Genomic DNA, 20,118 nt, shown 5'->3' with positions numbered 1-20,118 from the left:
TGATATTTCGTGACGTTGTAGAGGACGCTACAAGACTTATTACGGATGAACTTTGTTGAAGGGCTATTTTTGGCGTTGTATAAACATATATATATGAACTTTGTTGAAGGGCTATTTCGTGGCGTTGTATATACGCTATATTACGGATGAACTTTGTTGAAGGGCTATTTCGTGACGTTGTAGAGGACGCTACAAGACTTATTACGGATGAACTTTGTTGAAGGGCTATTTCGTGGCGTTGTAGAGGACGCTTAATTCAACATGAACTTTGTTGAAGGGCTATTTCGTGACGTTGTGAAACAAGACTTATTACGGATGAACTTTGTTGAAGGGCTATTTCGCGTTGAGATCCGAATTAACTGAACTTTGTTGAAGGGCTGGTTTTTCCTCGTTGTAGAGGACAAAATGGATGAACTTTGTTGAAGGGCTTTGAAAAATTAAGTAAATTAATTTGATAATGGACTTCGGATGAACTTTGTTGAAGGGCTATTTCGTGACGTTGTAAGGACGCTAAAGACTTATTACGGATGAACTTTGTTGAAGGGCTATTTCGTGACGTTGTAGAGACGCTACAAGAAAAATGATCTTTGGAAGAAAAATTTCGGAACTTGACATTTTAAAATTATTACGGATGAACTTTTGGAAGAGTCTGCTATTTCGGATGATAATCTTAGAGGACGCTATAAGATTATTACGGATGAACTTTGTTGAAGATTTCGTGGCGTTGCAACAAATTTTAACACAGCACTGTTTTTGAAGGCTAAAGTGACGTTGTTAGGACGCTTCTATATGAACTTTGTTGAAGGGCTATTTCGTGACGTTGTATAGGACGCTACAAGACTTATTACGGATGAACTTTGTTGAAGGGCTATTTCGTGACGTTGTATACAAGACTTATACGGATGAACTTTGTTGAAGGGCTATTTCGTGACGTTGTAGAGGACGCTACAAGACTCATTACGATGAACTTTGTTGAAGGGCTATATTTCGGATGAACGTTGTATTTCGACGTTGTACGCTACAAGACATTATGAACTATATTTCGTGACGTTGTAGAGGACGCTACAAGACTTATGAACTTTGTTGAAGGGCTATTTCGTGACGTTGTAGAGGACGCTACAAGACTATACGGATGAACTTTGTTGAAGGGCTATTTCGTGGCGTGTAGAGGACGCTACAAGACTTATTACGGATGAACTTTGTTGAAGGGATATTTCTATTTTGTAGAGGGACGCTACAAGACTATTTGTTGATATGAACTAAGGGGGCTATATTTCGTGACGTTGTATATGAACTTTGTTGAAGGGCTATTTCGTGACGTTGTAGAGGACGCTACAAGACTTATTACGGATGAACTTTGTTGAAATTTCGGATTGAAGGATAAGACTTATTACTTTCTATTTCGTGGCGTTGTAGGATGAACTTTGTTGAAGGGCTATTTCGTGACGTTGTAGAGGACGCTACAAGACTTATTACGGATGAACTTTGTTGAAGGGCTATTTCGTGACGTTGTAGAGGACGCTACAAGACTATAAACTACTTATTGTATACGGGATGAACTTTGTTGAAGGGCTATTTCGTGACGTTGTATAGGACGCTATAAGACTTATTACGGATGAACTTTGTTGAAGGGCTATTTCGTGGCGTTGTAGAGGACGCTACAAGACTTATACGTTGTAGAGGACGCTACAAGACTTATTACGGATGAACTTTGTTGAAGGGCTATTTCGTGACGTTGTAAGGACGCTACAAGACTATTACGGATGAACTTTGTTGAAGGGCTATTTCGTGACGTTGTAAGGACGCTAAAGACTTAACGGATGAACTTTGTTGAAGGGCTATTTCGTGACGTTGTAGAGGACGCTAAAGACTTATTACGGATGAACTTTGTTGAAGGGCTATTTCGTGACGTTGTAAATAGGAAAGACCCGAACTTTGTTGAAGGGCTATTTCGTGGCGTTGTAGAGGACGCTACAAGAATTATTACGGATGAACTTTGATGACTGTTGAGAAATGATTAGACTGAAGGGCTATTTCGTGACGTTGTAGAGGACGAAAATTGAAGTTGAAGGGCTATTTCGTGGCGTTGTAGAGGAAGAAACGGATGAACTTTGTTGAAGGGTATAAATCGTGGGTTGTAGAGGACGCTAAAGACTTAACGATGAACTTTGTTGAAGGGCTTGCAGCGTTGTAGAGGACGCTACAAGACTTAGGATGAACTTTGTTGAAAAGAACCTTTATTACGGATGAACTTTGTTGAATGCGTTGTAGAGGACGCTACAAGACATGAGGATGAACTTTGTTGACGGCACTGACGTTGTAGAGGACCTACAAGACTACGGAGTCTTTGTTGAGAAACGTTGTAAAAGACTATAGGATGAACTTTGTTGAAGGGGCTATTTCGCGTTGTAGCTAAAGACTTATTACGGATGAACTTTGTTGAAGGGCTATTTCGTGACGTTGTAGAATAAAGACTTGTTACGGATGAACTTTGTTGAAACATTTCGTGACGTTGTAAAACCAGACAGATATGAACTTTGTTGAAGGGATATTTCGAGAACTTTGTGAGGAAAAGACTTATTACGGATGAACTTTGTTGAAGGGCTTTTCTAAAAGATTAAGAACTCTGACTAAAAACTTTGTTGAAAAATTTCGTGACGTTGTAAGACTGAAGATTAAAACTTTGTTGCAAGGGGCTAAATCGTGACGTTGTGAAACCCATATTACGGATGAACTTTGTTGAAGGGCTATTTCGTGACGTTGTAAACACTGAATTTGTTGAGGAATACGTTTTAAAATTTTTGTTGAAGGGCTATTTCATGACGTTGTAAAGGACGCTAAAGACTTATTACGGTTGAACTTTGTTGAAATTTCGTGAAATTTTGTAGAGGACAATTATTACGGAAAACTTATGCAGAAAACCTATTTCGTGGCGTTGTCAGAGGAGTAAAAGGGAACTTTGTTGATCCATCTCTAAAGAATTATCACAACTTTGTTGAAGGGCTATTTCAATACGCTCGGATGAACTTGTTGAATTTTCACCGTTGTAAAAATTAGATGAAATATTGAACTATTTCGCAGGACGCTCTTATTACGAACTTTGTTGAAGGGCTATTTCTGAAAGTTGTAGAGGACGCAACAAGAATTATCTGAAGGGCTAAATGGTTTGTATCACGCCACAAGAACGTTAACAGACGATCTCTTCGAAATACCTAAATATTCGGATGAACTTTGTTGAAGGGCAATTTCATTGTGAAACGCTACAAGACTTATTACGGAATGAACTTTGTTGAAATAAATCGGTGACGTTGGAGGAGACAAGACTTATTACGGATGAACTTTGTTGAAGGGCTATTTCGTGACGTTGTAGAGGCGCTAAAGACTTATTACATGGCTTTGTTGAAGGGCTATTTCGTGACGTTGTAGAGGACGCTACAAGACTTATTACGGATGAACTTTGTTGAAGGGCTATTTCGTGGCGTTGTAGAGGACGCTACAAGAATTATTACGGATGAACTTTGTTGAAGGGCTATTTCGTGGCGTTGTAGAGGACGCTACAAGAATTATTACGGTTGAACTTTGTTGAAGGGCTATTTCGTGGCGTTGTAGAGGACGCTACAAGGCTTATTACGGATGAACTTTGTTGAAGGGCTATTTCGTGACGTTGTAGAGGACGCTACAAGACTTATTACGGATGAACTTTGTTGAAGGGATATTTCGTGACGTTGTAGAGGACGCTACAAGACTTATTACGGATGAACTTTGTTGAAGGGCTATTTCGTGACGTTGTAGAGGACGCTACAAGACTTATTACGGATGACCTTTGTTGAAGGGATATTTCGTGACGTTGTAGAGGACGCTACAAGACTTATTACGGATGAACTTTGTTGAAGGGCTATTTCGTGACGTTGTAGAGGACGCTACAAGACTTATTACGGATGAACTTTGTTGAAGGGATATTTCGTGACGTTGTAGAGGACGCTACAAGACTTATTACGGATGAACTTTGTTGAAGGGCTATTTCGTGGCGTTGTAGAGGACGCTACAAGACTTATTATGGATGTACTTTGCAGAAGTGCCATTAGGATTGCTTGACACACTTTACCATAAGTAACTCCATAAGGCTATACTAACAAAATTAGCTTTGGAAAACACAGTCAGGGTAAAATCAACAAAATCTGTATAATCAGAATATCAGGGTTAATCAATAGAATTAGATTTAAAAATATAAAGTCGGGGTTAAACAACAAAATCTTTGCAATGATATAGTCAGAGTTATCCAAACTGAAGTTTTACTGGATTAATAAAAACAAGGTTAAGTCAATTATTCATTCTTGCAATCTACAGTCCTCCTTAGAAGGCTAAACACACGCCAAAAGCCATTAAATATGCTGACATCAGATATTTCTCCTTGAGAGATATACCCAACGAAATGTCTTCCCTTCAATTATGGTGAAAACTCACTTTTTCCGCGTTCTCAGAATCCTTCCTTTTCCTGCATCGATTCCCTAACACCGTGAGCTCGACGAGTACCTTTCTCGAGGTAATGAAATAAAGACTGATAACTCCGTAGATTTTCATACCGTTTCTTGCACGCTGAAATGCTCGCATTTTGCTTACTGGCCATCTACAACTCGCTAGGATTCTCTGCTGCATTACTATTTTTCTCTTACTAAAGGGACTCTAGGGTTCAAAAGGTTTCACCCTCGCCTGCTGAAGATTTCCACTTCCTTCATGACCATTGTTTTCTCATTCACATCATTATCTAGGTTTACTGGCTGCTCTTTGAACAAGAGCCCGTGCTGTCATAAAGCCAATTTAATCTCAAACGGCTGGTACGTGAAACGGTAACATAGTGGCAGATATTTCATCCGTATGGGAATCAGAGTAATCAGAGGATGAAAAAAATGCACGATACGAAGTGTTTGGAAAATAAACACATGATCTGATAACACTCACATCTGTGAATCTCAACATAATTGAATCTGAGATGAGCTGAGTTAAGACTATTATTCCTCTGCAAACTGAATCTTTGTAAATTTGTAGACAGTTGAATATTTCCGTTGTAGATGATGTACTTAAATATTAACCTCTTCCCATCTATAGCGGTTTCTTAAGGGCTTTTCCTGTTTCATAGATCAATGGCTTACTGCAGTCTTGCTAAGATCTACCAAATGTAATGCATTTTACAATTTGTCACTTAAGACAAGATCATGGTTTTGTTTTGTTTTCCTTTTTCCTGATTCTTAGCGGGAATGCGTTGGGAGGGACCGGGAACTGGATAAGGGCTGGTGGGTGTCTATTGCTCAGCCTTGGAGGATGCTTGCAGGCCCAGAATGTTCTTCATAATGCATTAAAGTTGCAAACTCGAGAGCCATCCAATTTGATCAGTCTTTCATACCACTGAATTACAGAATGTGGAATTCTAGGTTCCTCTTCACTTCCTGAATCACGTAACCTGCCTGTTTTCAAGTTGATGGATTTTCATTACCTAGAAAACCGTTAAATCCCATTCTCTCTTGCCAAACCCGGCTGCAGGACTAGGCTGTTATTGGGCCATAAAAAGGATACAAATTTATATAAAATGAGGTTAACGATTTATTTCATCTGATGGAGTTCATCATGGTGTAGCAGATAAGCTTACTTGGCGTAACTCCCTCCTTCAGCTTGATGAAACAATTGTAAACATTGTTCCTGTGTGCGTGAGAGAGAGAGAGAGAGAGACTTTAGGCGCTTAAAGTTTCTTGGGACAACAGATAAGAGAGGAAGGAAAGCCATCTACAACAGCGACATTCCTGATACCACGACGGAGGCAACTCTAAATGGAGTGTGCAAGCACCACTTAGTATGCTAATAACTGCGTGTTTTTTACTGACTGTGAGCATTAAAAACACTTGATTTGTGTTCCCCTCAGGTCTCCTTGAATTCTGGATTTTTTTTTATGCAGCTGTGATGTAACCTCTGCTCAAGGCGAACTCCTTTATTGCCACTGGGCATAAAATTTTGCTGTCAAAGAACCAAAGTAACTGGATAGGCAACCAAACATCCGTGTTTATTCCAAGGCTGAAGAATCTCAGATGTTATTATAATAATAATAATAATAATAATAATAATAATAATAATATATTATTATTATTATTATTATCTTAGCTGGTCCGCTGGTATAATGCCACGCAGATATCGCGGGTTCGCGTCTCCCTCAGGGCGATGAAAATATCACTGGCTCTGTATCAGGATCAGTTACTGCTGTAGTGTGGGGTCTGAGGTGGAAGGTTGAAGCCAACTTTCTCTGGAAGCTTGAATTTCAAGTCAGTGGCCCCTGGGTGCTTGTTCCATGTGAATAGGTTTCATCTATTGAAATGATAATAATGACATTATTATTATTATTATTATTATTATTATTATTATTATTATTATTATTATTATTATTACTCAGTAGGTGAACTCAATTCATATGGACTTGAAATTCAAGCTTCCAAAGAATATGGCGTTCATCTGAAAGAAATAACAGTAGGTAAAAGGCAATACTGAAAGAAGAGATCTGAATAAGGTCGAATCTCATGTCAAACTTTCAGACTCACTTCTTGAAAAAATATAGAATATAATTATATCCCTCATCCATACAATAAAAATTATGAGGATCAATGATTTCCACACAATGATGTCCGACCTGGGTGTACCACCAAAGAATATTAGGAAGCCCAAGGCACATACATCTCAATGACCAACTTGGTTGAGGAGGGAGGAGAAGCTAAGGGCATAAGAGTAAGCAACATCGTCTCAAAACTCAATTGGAAAGATCTTAGGCGTTATGTGAACAGCAATTAGTGTCCATGTCGGCGAGAAGCCCACAGAGAGGGGGAGTGAAATCGGAGAATAGAGAGTTACATGACTATCTGAAGGGAGAAAGGTCTCCCACTTTCAACTTGATGAAACAATGATACACACCGTTCCTGAGAGAGAGAGAGAGAGAGAGAGAGAGAGAGAGAGAGAGAGAGAGAGAGAGAGAGAGAGGAGACTTTAGGCGCTTAAATCCTGTCAGGACGAGAGATGAGAGAAGCGAAGCCATCTACAACAGCGATATCCCAAATAACACGGGGGGAGGCAAATCTAGCCCTGCGGCACCCCAGGTGATACACAGAACAGAGATGAAAGTCTGTCCTGTGCCTCGACTCCATGAAGTTCCTCCGGCATAAGAAGCCCTTCCTATACTCTGGAGAGGTAGGTCAGCGTTGAAGCGTCCACTGACTCAACTAATTTCCGCCAAATCATTTACCTTTATTTAAAGTTTCATCCGCTTGCCCGAGAAGAACCGGAACAGTTAGCTTTAATAATAAGAGCTCGTATAGATAGATACGATTAATATAAATTTTAGTGGGAATTTAGGATCTCGAAATAATAGTTGTAGTTTTTCAGATCGATCTCTGGCAATTATGAATAACGTGACTTCTCCAAAAGAAGTCTGATACAAGCAAAATACCTAAAACATTGAAAGAAAAGAAAGGTTGAATTTTGTTATCAAACAGAACAAAGGAATTTGCTGGGAAAGAAGGTAAATGACATAGGAGAGGATGCTTCTTGACGCCTCAGTGTGACAACTTTGGTTTGGAAGAGGAACAGCAATACTGATTCGATCCAGAAGAAGAGACCTTGGTGCACGATCACCATAATCAATAATGCTCGGGGGAGCCTTTCATTTATTCAGGTATGCTCTCAAGATCAGAGATAACAGAGGAGGGAAGAACAACTCGAGAATGAGTGCGAGCCGCAGAGGCTAGTTGGGGAGTAAAGGTAGTTGTAGGGTAGAGTGAAGGGAAAGCTGACAGAGGTGGAGAAGGGTCGGCTGAAAGGCAAACCTTAAGGAACACCAATAGTTGTAGTTAAAGGCAAACCTTAAGGAACACCAATAGCTGTAGTTAAGGGCAAACCTTAAGGAACACCAATAAATGTAGTTAAGGGCAAACCTTAAGGAACACCACTAGTTGTAGTTATGGGCAAAACTTAAGGAACACCAATAGTTGTAGTTAAGGGCAAACCTTAAGGAACACCAATAGTTGTAGTCAAGGGCAAAACTTAAGGAACACCACTAGTTTTAGTTAAGGGCAAACCTTAAGGAACACCAATAGTTGTAGTTAAGGGTAAACCTCAAGGAACACCACTAGTTGTAGTTCAGGGCAAACCTTAAGGAACACCAATAGTTGTAGTTAAGGGCAAACCTTAAGGAACACCAATAGTTGTAGTTAAGGGCAAACCTTAAGGAACACCAATAGTTGTAGTTAAGGGCAAACCTTAAGGAACACCAATAGTTGTAGTTAAGGGCAAACCTTAAGGAACACCAATAGTTGTAGTTAAGGGCAAATCTTAAGGAACACCAATAGCTGTAGTTAAGGACAAACCTTAAGGAACACCAATAAATGTAGTTAAGGGCAAACCTTAAGGAACACCACTAGTTGTAGTTATGGGCAAACCTTAAGAAACACCAATAGTTGTAGTTAAGGGCAAACCTTAAGGAACACCACTAGTTGTAGTTAAGAAAACAGCATCATCAAGCAAAGACAGATAAAATGCCCTAAATTACCGAACTAAAAGGAATAAAACTGTAAAAATAAAGGGGCCAATGGAATCATATAACTTACTCTGTCGTATCCCTTGAATATATGAAGATTGGCGGTGTCATAAGATTCTAAAGAGTTCCATTGAGAAGATGACTAAGCATCTAAATACTGGAAAGGAGGTCCACGGTGGGATTTATCTTTCCGAATCTTAATAACAAAAAAAAAATGTTAAACTTAAGGTGTTTGAGAAAGTGAATACTGGTAGGAGATAGGAATTAGCTGTAGGATCTCCTCTGAGTAGAGAAAAATATTCTTTGAAGAGGAAAATAGAGATTTCTAATCAAGACCTGCACAGCACGTGGCTTAACCAGTTCACTGCGGCTACTTCAAGAAACCAACTGTCCACCTGAACAGCAAGATTTAGGAAAAATTTAGGTGTGTGAACTGTTATATATATATATATATATATATATATATATATATATATATATATATATATATATATATATATATACTTTGAAAGAGAGCGCATTAAATATTGATTGCAGTGGTATGTATCCAAATATCTGAAATCTACTGCTGAAAATTTATTAACGAATATACGGTGGTACTAAGTGCTGTTAATAAGTTCTCTGTGAATTCTTTGCCTTCTTAGTGATGTGCGAAAATACTTCACAGCGTTTTCTAAGATTTGGATTATTTTCAGTTGGGGTAAATGATGCAGGAAAATGTTTTCCAGTACATCTGGATAAACTTTTTAGGTGTCCACCTAATACCCCTATTTCCCTTGCTTCTACCTTAGCGCTCGATATCTAAATATCAGAGGCTTGATTACATTATAAAGTCGTTGTACTGGGTTTTTTCAGTGTTCATCTGATACGTTACATGTGCTTTGAGAAAGCACATTTCTTACAAGTGAAAGAACAAAATAACTTCTTGGCGTTGGAAACTTTGGCATCGATTGTCGGTTCGGTTTCTTCCTCAATTTTCTTCTTCTTTTCACCTTTATTCCAATCCATGGTCGCTTTATCGAGCCTCCTTCATCGGTTTCTGTCTTGAAAGACCAATTTTATAACTGGTCCTGGCATATTTTTTTATGGATGTATACCTCTCTCGTGTCCAAATCTTCCTAGTTTACCGGTTTGGGGGCTACACTGAGTTGGCCTGGCTTGCCCCCCACCGCCCCGCTGGTGCTAGGTTGTTTTCTACCTCTGTGTAAGCAAAAATCGAGAACGAACCAGTACGCACTTCAGTAATGACGACTTACTTTATTAAGAACCTATGCCGTTTGCTGGGAAAATATTGACGAAATCATAACCTTCCTTGCCAAAAAATAAGCGACTGGTTCATACACAAGTCTTCGATTTGGTGAAGTGCTTTCTTTGGAGTTTATGCAGCCAGCTCCTCCTTGCTGAAGTTATCAGAAATTACTGACACTGCAATAAATCTAGAAAGTGTTCACGTGACATCAACTTTTCTAGTAGTTTTGTTTCAAATGGTTCTTCCTCAGTACTTCTATATTCATTTATCCAGTGTTTTTTTACTTGTGCCATGAGTTTCAATTTACGGGAAAACGAACTATCACGTCCTCATCGAAGCGTTTCCAGGCATTTAGCGAATAATTACGAGATTGCAATCAGATGGCCAGCGATGTCTGTATCTTTGTGCTTCGAACCAAAAGGAGAACAATGAATCCCTCGGGGCTGTACGAGAGAAAATGATTCGAAAACAAGACTAGTGATGCTTACAGGAGACACCAACTTGGATTGCCTTTTGAGGGTTCAGTCCCGCCGAGCGGCTTTTGAGAAGGGGTGCGGCTCAGTATCAAGAACGTAACCAGTGGTAACCAGAAGATTTGTCACAAGCACCCCCTCAAATGCCAGTGTGTTTATTGCGTTTCTGTTCAATGAATAAGATTTTAGTATTTGCTTGTACATTAATTTTGTGTGTATTTGCTGATGGATGGTTCTTATCAACCAGCGCTGAAATCGGGACTGGAGATTATGAAGAACAACCACGTTCTGTTAAAGATGATAAAATAAGACCCTTTTCACATTTGCAAGTCTTGGCATACTGAACTGAACATAGAGTTTAGGCCAAAGGCCAAGCACTAGGACCTATGACGTCATTTAGTGCTGAAATGGAAATTGACAGTAAAAGGTTTGAAAAGTGTAGCAGGAGGAAAACCCCGCAGTTGCACTATGAATTAATTGTTAGGAGAGGGTGGAAAGTAAGATGGAAGAAAGAGAATATGAAAGGAAGTACAGTAAAAGAAACGAAGGTTGAAAGGTGTAGCAGGAGGAAAACTTCGCAGTTGCACTATGAATCAATTGTTAGGAGAGGGTGGAAAGTAAGATGGAAGAAAGAGAATATGAAAGGAAATACAGTAAAAGAAACGAAAGGGGTTGCAGCTAGGGGCCGAAGGCACGCTGCCAAGAACCATCAGTAATGCCTACACTGCACCGCATAAGGTGCACTGACAGCACCACCCTCCTACGGGAGTCTTGGTATACTGTTGAAAATGCAGTTAAAATCCTTGAGCTTTGGTGTCATTACCCAGTGAGCGGAAAAAAGTCACGAGAAAAAAAATCTTGGGGAAAAGTAACAATCACGGCTAAGAAAAGAGAATAAAGTCACAGTGAAGGAACGCTACGCTGCCAGTCCCGCACCGCCAAGAGGGAATTAGATACCTCGCACCATTTTGGTCTTGTTGTCAAGCAAGGCACAAGTCGCGAAGGGGTTCTCGTAGCTCGATTAAGACATTTCTCGGTCGATTAAGACTTCTTGTTGTCAAGCAAGGCACAAGTCGCGAAGGGGTTCTCGTAGCTCGATTAAGACTTCTTGTTGTCAAGCAAGGCACAAGTCGCGAAGGGGTTCTCGTAGCTCGATTAAGACTTCTTGTTGTCAAGGGCACAAGTCGCGAAGGGGTTCTCGAAGCTCGATTAAGACTTCTTGTTGTCAAGCAAGGCACAAGTCGCGAAGGGGTTCTCGTAGCTCGATTAAGACTTCTTGTTGTCAAGCAAGGCACAAGTCGCGAAGGGGTTCTCGTAGCTCGATTAAGACTTCTTGTTGTCAAGCAAGGCACAAGTCGCGAAGGGGTTCTCGTAGCTCGATTAAGACTTCTATAGCAATGGCTTAATATTACTGAAGGTCTTTAAAACATTTCTTTGTGGTATTAAAATAAATTGTGAAATGTAGAATATACGTGCAAATCATCGATTTTAAAAGTGATTATAAATGCAGCGGCTTAATATAACTGATTTTTTTCTAAATAGATTTTTTGTTACATTAATTATTTTTTTGTGCTGTTAAAATACAATGTGAGTTTATTTCCTGTGACTTTTTTTCCATGCCAAAACTGTGACTTATGTACCTGACTTTTTGCGTTGAAGCCTTCGTCAGAGTTTATGAAACTGGACCCAAATTTCTACAAGGACAGAATATTAATATCATGTACCCTACCTGCTTGATCTCCTGACGACCTTACCATTTTGGTTTGTTGCAAAGTTGCTGCCCACATGCTGCTCAGTTGGGGCGTCAATCCTGAATGTGGTTTATGACGGTCAAGTGGTCGGCTTTCCATTTGTCCAAGGAAGAAGTCTGGATTATTAGCTTCCCTGACGTATCTGGAGAGCTTAGGTTTCTCTAAGAACATTATTATTAAAAAAGTTTAACCAGACCACTGAGCTGGCTATCAGCTCTCATAGGCTGGCCTCTCTAAGAACATGGTTGGCGTTTATTTTATTTAAAGCATTAATTTGAAATGGAATTGGAATATTAAATTCAGGCCAAAGGCCAGGCGCTGGGACCAAAGAGGTCATTGGCGCTGAAAGGGAAATTGAGAATAAAAAGGTTTTAAAGAGGTAACATGAGGAAAACCTTGCAGTCGCACTTTGAAACAATTGTAAGGAGAGGGTGGAAAGTAAAATGTAAGAAAGAGAATATGAGTGGAGGTACAGAAAAGAAATAGAAGGGGTTGCAGCTAGGCGCCGAAGGGACGCTGCAAAGAACCTAGGCAATGCTTTCAGTGCATCCCGTGAGAGGTGGCCTGACGGCTCTACTCCCCGCCACATGGGGCTGGCATTCATCTTACATAAAGCATTAAAGCTTTGTTTTCAGGCTTCCGTTGGTTTGGGGTTGATTAGGACCCCTCTGCAAGCGTGCGGTACTTCACACTGTTGCCTCTGTGTGAAATTTACTATCCTTAAAAATACATTCTATGGTTGCAACCCCAACAAAGTGCAGCTATTGCACTGTTTCTGTTATTAACAATAAAGGCTCTTTTGTACTCCGATGCGCTGTTCAAGATTTCATCCGGTTTCGTCAACATAAGCCAAAATGCAACTGTTAAAATTGATGACGTATTTCAAGGATTCATCCTTTTCCTTTATTTTCCCCGGTTTTGTTTTTACAAAGGGGATTTACGGATAGCACTGGCAAAATGAAATATAAATGTACGTTGTTTATCCCCAAGATTTTTTTATTAATCATTTTCCCTTATGTCCTCAGCCTTTTTTTTTTTTTGGAGAATATAGAGTTTAGGCTAAAGGCCAAGCGCTGGAACCTATGAGGTCATTCAACGCTGAAACAGAAATTAACAGTAAGAGTTTTTTGGAAAGTGTAACAGGAGGAAGACCTCGCAATTCCACTACGAAACAATTGTTAGTAGGTGGAAAGTAAGATGGAAGAAAGAGAATATGATCGGAGGCACAGCAGAAAGAATTTAAGAGGTTGCAACTAGGAGCCGAAGGAACGCTGCGAAGACCCTTAAATAATGCCTACAGTGCACCACATGAGGTGCACTGACAGCACTACCCATCTACGGGAACACTTTTTTTTTTTGGCTATTTGAAAGGTATATATTTATATACTTTTCGCTTTTTTTAAGCATTGTGCAGAAACTAGGTTGGTTAAGCTAAATTATGAAAACAAGTTCTTATATAATTTTCTTTTCGTCTCTATATACAGGGTCACAAAGTCTATGGGCTCTAGGGAACAAATCTGCTGCCACTCCTCTTTTGATGTTAGAATTCTGGCTCGAAAAATAGTGAAGGTGCGATTTTTGATACGTTGGACTTTACGGTACACCTTATGTTTCACACAATAATTTAAAATATACACATCTGGACCCTTGGGATACAGATAACAATAACGTAGTTGGACTTGTGATTAATGAAGAGTTTATCATTTGCTACATGGAATAAAAAAAAAAACTGCACATTTTCTTCATTCAGCCCCTGCCCCTTCCTATTACCGGGCATCCTTGGCCTGTTATGCTGAGACTACATTTTAATACACAAATCGACACCACGTTTCCCTAATTTCATTTACTGCTGAGGTACTTTCCCTCCGCCAGTTCATCAACAAAAGAAAAGAAAGTGTATCTCCTGAACCTAGTTTTTGAGGATCATTTCTAATAATGAACAAGGTAAACCACTAACGAGATATATGTATATATGTATTTATATATATCTATATATACACACACATACATACATACATACTGTATATATGTATGTATATATAAATATATAAGGTAAACCACTCGTTAGTGATATATATATATATATATATATATATATATATATATATATATATATATATATATATATATATATATATATATATATATATATATACCACTAACGAGTGGTTTACCTATATATTTATATATATGTAATTCTAATAGCCACAATGCCCTCTTAACTTCTCAGATTCTTCATGCTTTTTTGGATATGCTTGTGTAGTTACAAGCATATCCAAAGAAGCAAGATTTCGAGAAGTTAAGAGGGCCTTGTGGCTATTAGAATTACATATGTGTCTGGTAAAAGTGACCAGTAGATTCTACATCTATATATATATATATATATATATATATATATATATATATATATATATATATATATATATATATATGATCAAAGCAAAATCTAAAAGCTAGCCATAAAATACAAACGCAGGATGTAAGTAGACAAAAGTAGATGTAAATGAATAGGTAATGAGAGAATACATGAACACTCTATGGAGGCTTACGAGCATATTTTGATTTCAAGAATATACTGCTAGATGTCTCTCTGGTTGCATATAGGATGGAATTCTTGTTGAATATCGGGAAAGATAAAAACACTGAGTAAAATAAAGGTTTCAGCATTATTATTATTATTATCGTTGAATATTATTATTATTATTATCAAATATTATTACATGCAGTAATGCTGTATTTGTTCGGAACTGCTGAATCGTGGATGAGCCCCTGTTCACAAAAAAAGCCTTTTATTCTCTGGAGCCATCCCTGTTAGGGGAAAAGATGTCTTAATGTTATACATGTGTACATATATATGTATTATATATCATATATATATATATATATATATATATATATATATTATACTATATATATATATATATATATATATATACTCTTACACACACACACACACACATATATATATATATATATATATATATATATATATATATATATATATATATATATATATATATATCTATATATATATATATATATATATATATATATATATATATAGTTTATTATCATATGTACAGTATATGTATACATCATGAAGATATAAATATATATATATATATATTATGCATGTATATACTATACATACATATATAATGTATATATATATATATGTTATATATTATATAACACATATATATATATATATATATATATATATATATATATATATATATATATATATATATATATATATATATATATATATATACACACTCATAACTCAAATTACCATTGTTCATAAAAGGGTGATGATTCGATTGTTTTCTGTCCGAGATATGAAAGTGTTCCTGGTGGCCTTCTGCATTGTATTCTTATCAGCCTAAATGTTTCGATTAGCGCTCGCCGCTACCCTTGACACGCAGTGAGACACGTTTCCTAGGAAAGTTGGCATAAATTTAAGCGTCTATGAGGAACCTTGGATCCAATATTTTGGCTGGATATTATCCGGCATGAGGCGAGTTACAAAAACAAAAGAGTGTCTGAGTCAGGACACGGCTCCTTTTGCCTCGAACCTTTTGTTGCTAACTGCTACAGTTACTTCTCTTGCTGCTCAGCTCTGCTTCGTAATAATAATAATAATAATAATAATAATAATAATAATAATAATAATAATAATAATAATTCTTACTTAACTGCTTGAGTTATTTCTCTTACTACTCAGATGTGCTTCGTGAAACTAATATAATAATAATAATAATAATAATAATAATAATAATAATAATAATAATAATAATCGTCATCATCATCATCATCATCATCCTCATTTTTTGTTAACTGCTAGAGTTACTTCTCTTACTACTCAGCTGTGCCTCTTCGTAAGATTAATAATAAATAATAATAATAATAATATAATAATAATAATAATAATAATAATTTCTAAACTGCTAGAGTTACTTCTCTTACTACTCAGCTCTGCTTCGTAATAATAATAATAATAATAATAATAATAATAATAATAATAATAATAATAATAATAATGGGGAAACAAATCCACAGCTATGTATGGGTACATATGTTTGAAAATCAATTGCTACAGAGAGCTTTCGGGAATCTGTTAGATTCCCCTTTTCATGATGCATAAGTTTTTAAATATTAACCGTGGATGTTTCTCCATTTCAAGACTCATTCTACTATGCATATTTTTAATAATAATAATAATAATAATAATAATAATAATAATAATAATAATAATAATTAATAATAATAATAATTTTGCTCTGAGGTCTAATTCATAAGCAATAATATTAGCAATTTTCGTTTGAATAAATACACAGATAAATGGGATAATCTTAAACATGCCAAATACGCCGACTGCTAAATTTGCTGCGAATTTCCCAATTTTCTTTTTAAAAAGAATAAGTTTGATTTCAACGCAGTAAGCACTTTATTCCTTCCTGAATTGCTAACTTGTTAAGGTAAGCTTTTTTTTTCTGTCCCCGTTTAAAAATTGCTGTTTGTGACAGGTTTGAGTCAAAACAATTCGTCCTGATAACACGGCTCTTAACTCTTTCCAAGGTCATCTTCCCCAACCCCTCTCAAAAAAATATGCAAAATATACACGGCAAAGTTCGCCCCTCCTGCTTCATGCGTCAGTTAGCGATGCCATAAAACTAGAGAGAGAGAGAGAGAGAGAGAGAGAGAGAGTTGCTGGATACCGAAACATGGGGATAATAACCGACGTTCAGTAGGTTTATATGAATGTCGAGTGTTCACGTCTGATTGCGCCTGTACAAGGAAGCAGCAGTAATTTTATCATTCATGTTGTTCCTGCTCATGATGATGGCTCCCAAACTTCCTTACATTCACAAAGGAACGAGTCCAAAAGAAGCTGTGAATTCGCAGAAAACTCTCCCGCAGACTAATAAGAGACAAATGAGGACTGAAACCAACAAACTCGTGCACAGGAATTCACCATACCCACTGTCATGAACCTTATGCAAAGGGGAAAAACTCGTTCCGAGGATACCCGGAGGCGCAAGGAACTCGCGGGTCACCGGGGAACATTACTCGCAAAAGACAAGGGAGATGCTAAACGAACTCAGTCGACCATCCAGCTAGCTGACTGACTTCATCGCATCCCAGCCAGTTGAGGGAGGTGCAAAGTTAACACGTCATACTCGTTCTTTTTGTTTTTTTTTTTTTCTACTCGAGTTTTATAAAATCCCTGCAAGGGTCTGCTTACGTTGCTCGATTGGCGTTCAGTCTTCATGGCGACCAACTGATGTATACGTCAAAATAAAGTTCTCTGTCCATAGCAAATAGTGACGATCATTTGCCATTTGCCTTCAGTTCACGGAAAGACAAGGACATGACATGTGCGCATTTCTCAACAACTTGATCGCCAATTTAAAGGGAAACTATCAGGGCCAAGTCAGGACAATCGCTGAAGACATTATTCAAATGAGCGTCCAACCTCACTGCCTTTGGAATTTGTAGATTTCGCTTCGGCTGCTCTACAATGAAATTAGTTCATCTTGTACTGCTTGAGGCTGCTGCGTGTTGCTCACCGGGATAGCCTTGACATTTAGGAGACAGAGCTTTGGCGTAGCTATCTCCCAGGGAGGCGACTGCGATACTGCGTTTGCCTTGCGCGAGAGAGAGAGAGAGAAATTGTACCGCCCTTACAAAAGCTACAGAATTTATTACTTTAAAATTTTGAGTCAATATACCTCAAGCTGGGTTCTGATTACCACTCTTATTATTATTATTATTATTATTATTATTATAGTAAATATTATATAGTAAATATATATATATATATATATATATATATATATATATATATATATATATATATATATATATATATATATGTATTGTATATATATATAATTATAATTTTTTATTACACATCGTTCTTCATAAAATTGTGACTCTCTTAGCATCATTATCATCCTCATTATTATTATTATTATTATTATTATTATTATTATTATTATTATTATTACGCAAAAGGGCAGGACATTAAATAATGAGTAGTTTTACCCTTGACGCTTTCCTCCTATATTCATCGCTTACTCGAAGAGATTTGAAGAATACTGTTGACGAGATGTGAAGCTATAAGAATTGCTCCAGGAATTCTCGAATTTTTTATATTCATTTTCATTATTGCTAGTGTTGCTCTTGTCCAATATGGAACAAACTTAATAGGCTACTGACTTTCTCAATAAACTTTCACAGAACAGAATCCATATAGTAGGTAAGAGGACACCCCCATAAAAATAAATTTAAAGAACACAAACGAGAATGGAGACATAATTCAGCAAATCTACAGCCACGTAGTGTGTGTGTGTGTTGACGGAAAACACATTTCAGTACATTCTGATCTCACTGAACCTTATAAACAGAAAAGGGAAAATGAAGGTCCGCAGTTTCAGTCTCCCTGATCCAAGGGCATCGGGTTCTGCCACGAATTCAAAGGGTACGCCTGGACCGAAGTGGGTTTATCGAGTTCCATGACTTGAAAGGAATGGAGGTGACTCGGGTATTCTTGATGTTTGATTTCTCCAGCTTCAGGTGTTCATTTTTTTTCCCCTTCCTACAGCCGCTATTTTGTTTTTCTCTCTCTCTCTCTCTTCGCTCACTCATAACTTTTTCCCTTTCACTGATTTAAAGATTTATAGATTTAGGCGTACACACCAGGCACTGGGGCAACTAAGGCCATCCAGCGCTGAAACGGAAATTGACAGTTAAAGGTTTGAAAGGTGTAACAGGAGGAAAACCTCGTAGTTGCACTATGAATCAATTGTTAGGAGAGGGTGGAAAGAAAGATGGAAGAAAGAGAATATGAACCAAACCTCGGTTCATCAGGTTCCATCATCAATTACAGAGAAAAGGACTGGAAAGACTGGCAGAAGCCGAGACAACCACGGGGAAAGGGGAACAACAAAACCAGCAAAATAACCTTAGTACTAGTTTATTAACATTAAGAAATGTACATATTTACCAACTGAGTCAAGTTTGGTCAAAAGTAATTAAATAAATCATATCAAACGTCATACATAATCCACGAGTCAATCAAAAATACCAAAGATGTAGCAAAAGTAAAGTTACTTTAAATAAACATTACCATCACAGCAAAAAGTAACAAATATCATATAAAAGAGAACAACATTTAAGCTACATCAAATAATAAGCAATACAGACAGCATAAATAATAATATCAGACAATCCACGGTATAACCAATCAACCATAGTAATATACAAATATCTGAAAAATCAATAAAGCAGCTAATATAAAGTCAATAATCTGAAGTATCATAAATAATACCAATATAATAATAATCACAATCTCCGTATAGTACAAAAACAGAACCTCCACCTAGGGATGTCATGACCAGCATCAAAGGTTACCGAGGACGACCATCAAACAACTGCCGTGAACTCATCGAAACCACCGTGTGGCAGCAAACAGGAATAACTCCACAAAGCACAGGTGGTCACGACAGAGTCGATGCAACAGCCACACTGCTGTCTTAGAGGAATGTCCCCTCTCCACTGGCGACTAAGGCTGAGCCACCAACTCATCCTCGATAACTTGGCTGAAGTTCTCATCCTCAAAAACTGTCGAAGACAACAGGTAACAACTACCTGCTATTAAACAAGCCCATGCTGCTATGCTGTCTAGACCCTGACTCGATGGCTGCCCAAACTTGACTAGCTTTCTGCCGACGAAAGCAACAGACGTAAAGTCTAAAACACACAAAAAAGAATGAAAGCAGTTGCAGTTGGGGGCCGAAGGTACGCTGCAAAGAAACTTAAGTAATGCCTACATTGCACCGCATGAGATGCACTGACGGCACTACCCGCTACTTTTCCCTGTCACCCTCTCAGCCTATTGCCGGGCATCATTTTCTTCCCCAGTCACTGCTCTTTTTACTCTGTTTCCCCCAACCATCTTTATCTTTTTTTTTAGCCATTCAGCTTTTATTTCCTTCGGCTGCTCGTGTTTTGGTCCTCAGGAACACTATCATCTTTTTTTCATCTTCAGCTGCCCTTTTCTTTAGATCTTCA

This window comes from Macrobrachium rosenbergii, chromosome 14 (assembly GCF_040412425.1).
Source record: "Macrobrachium rosenbergii isolate ZJJX-2024 chromosome 14, ASM4041242v1, whole genome shotgun sequence".
Classification (NCBI taxonomy): Eukaryota; Metazoa; Arthropoda; class Malacostraca; order Decapoda; family Palaemonidae; genus Macrobrachium; species Macrobrachium rosenbergii.
This window is presented reverse-complemented; position numbering follows the sequence as displayed.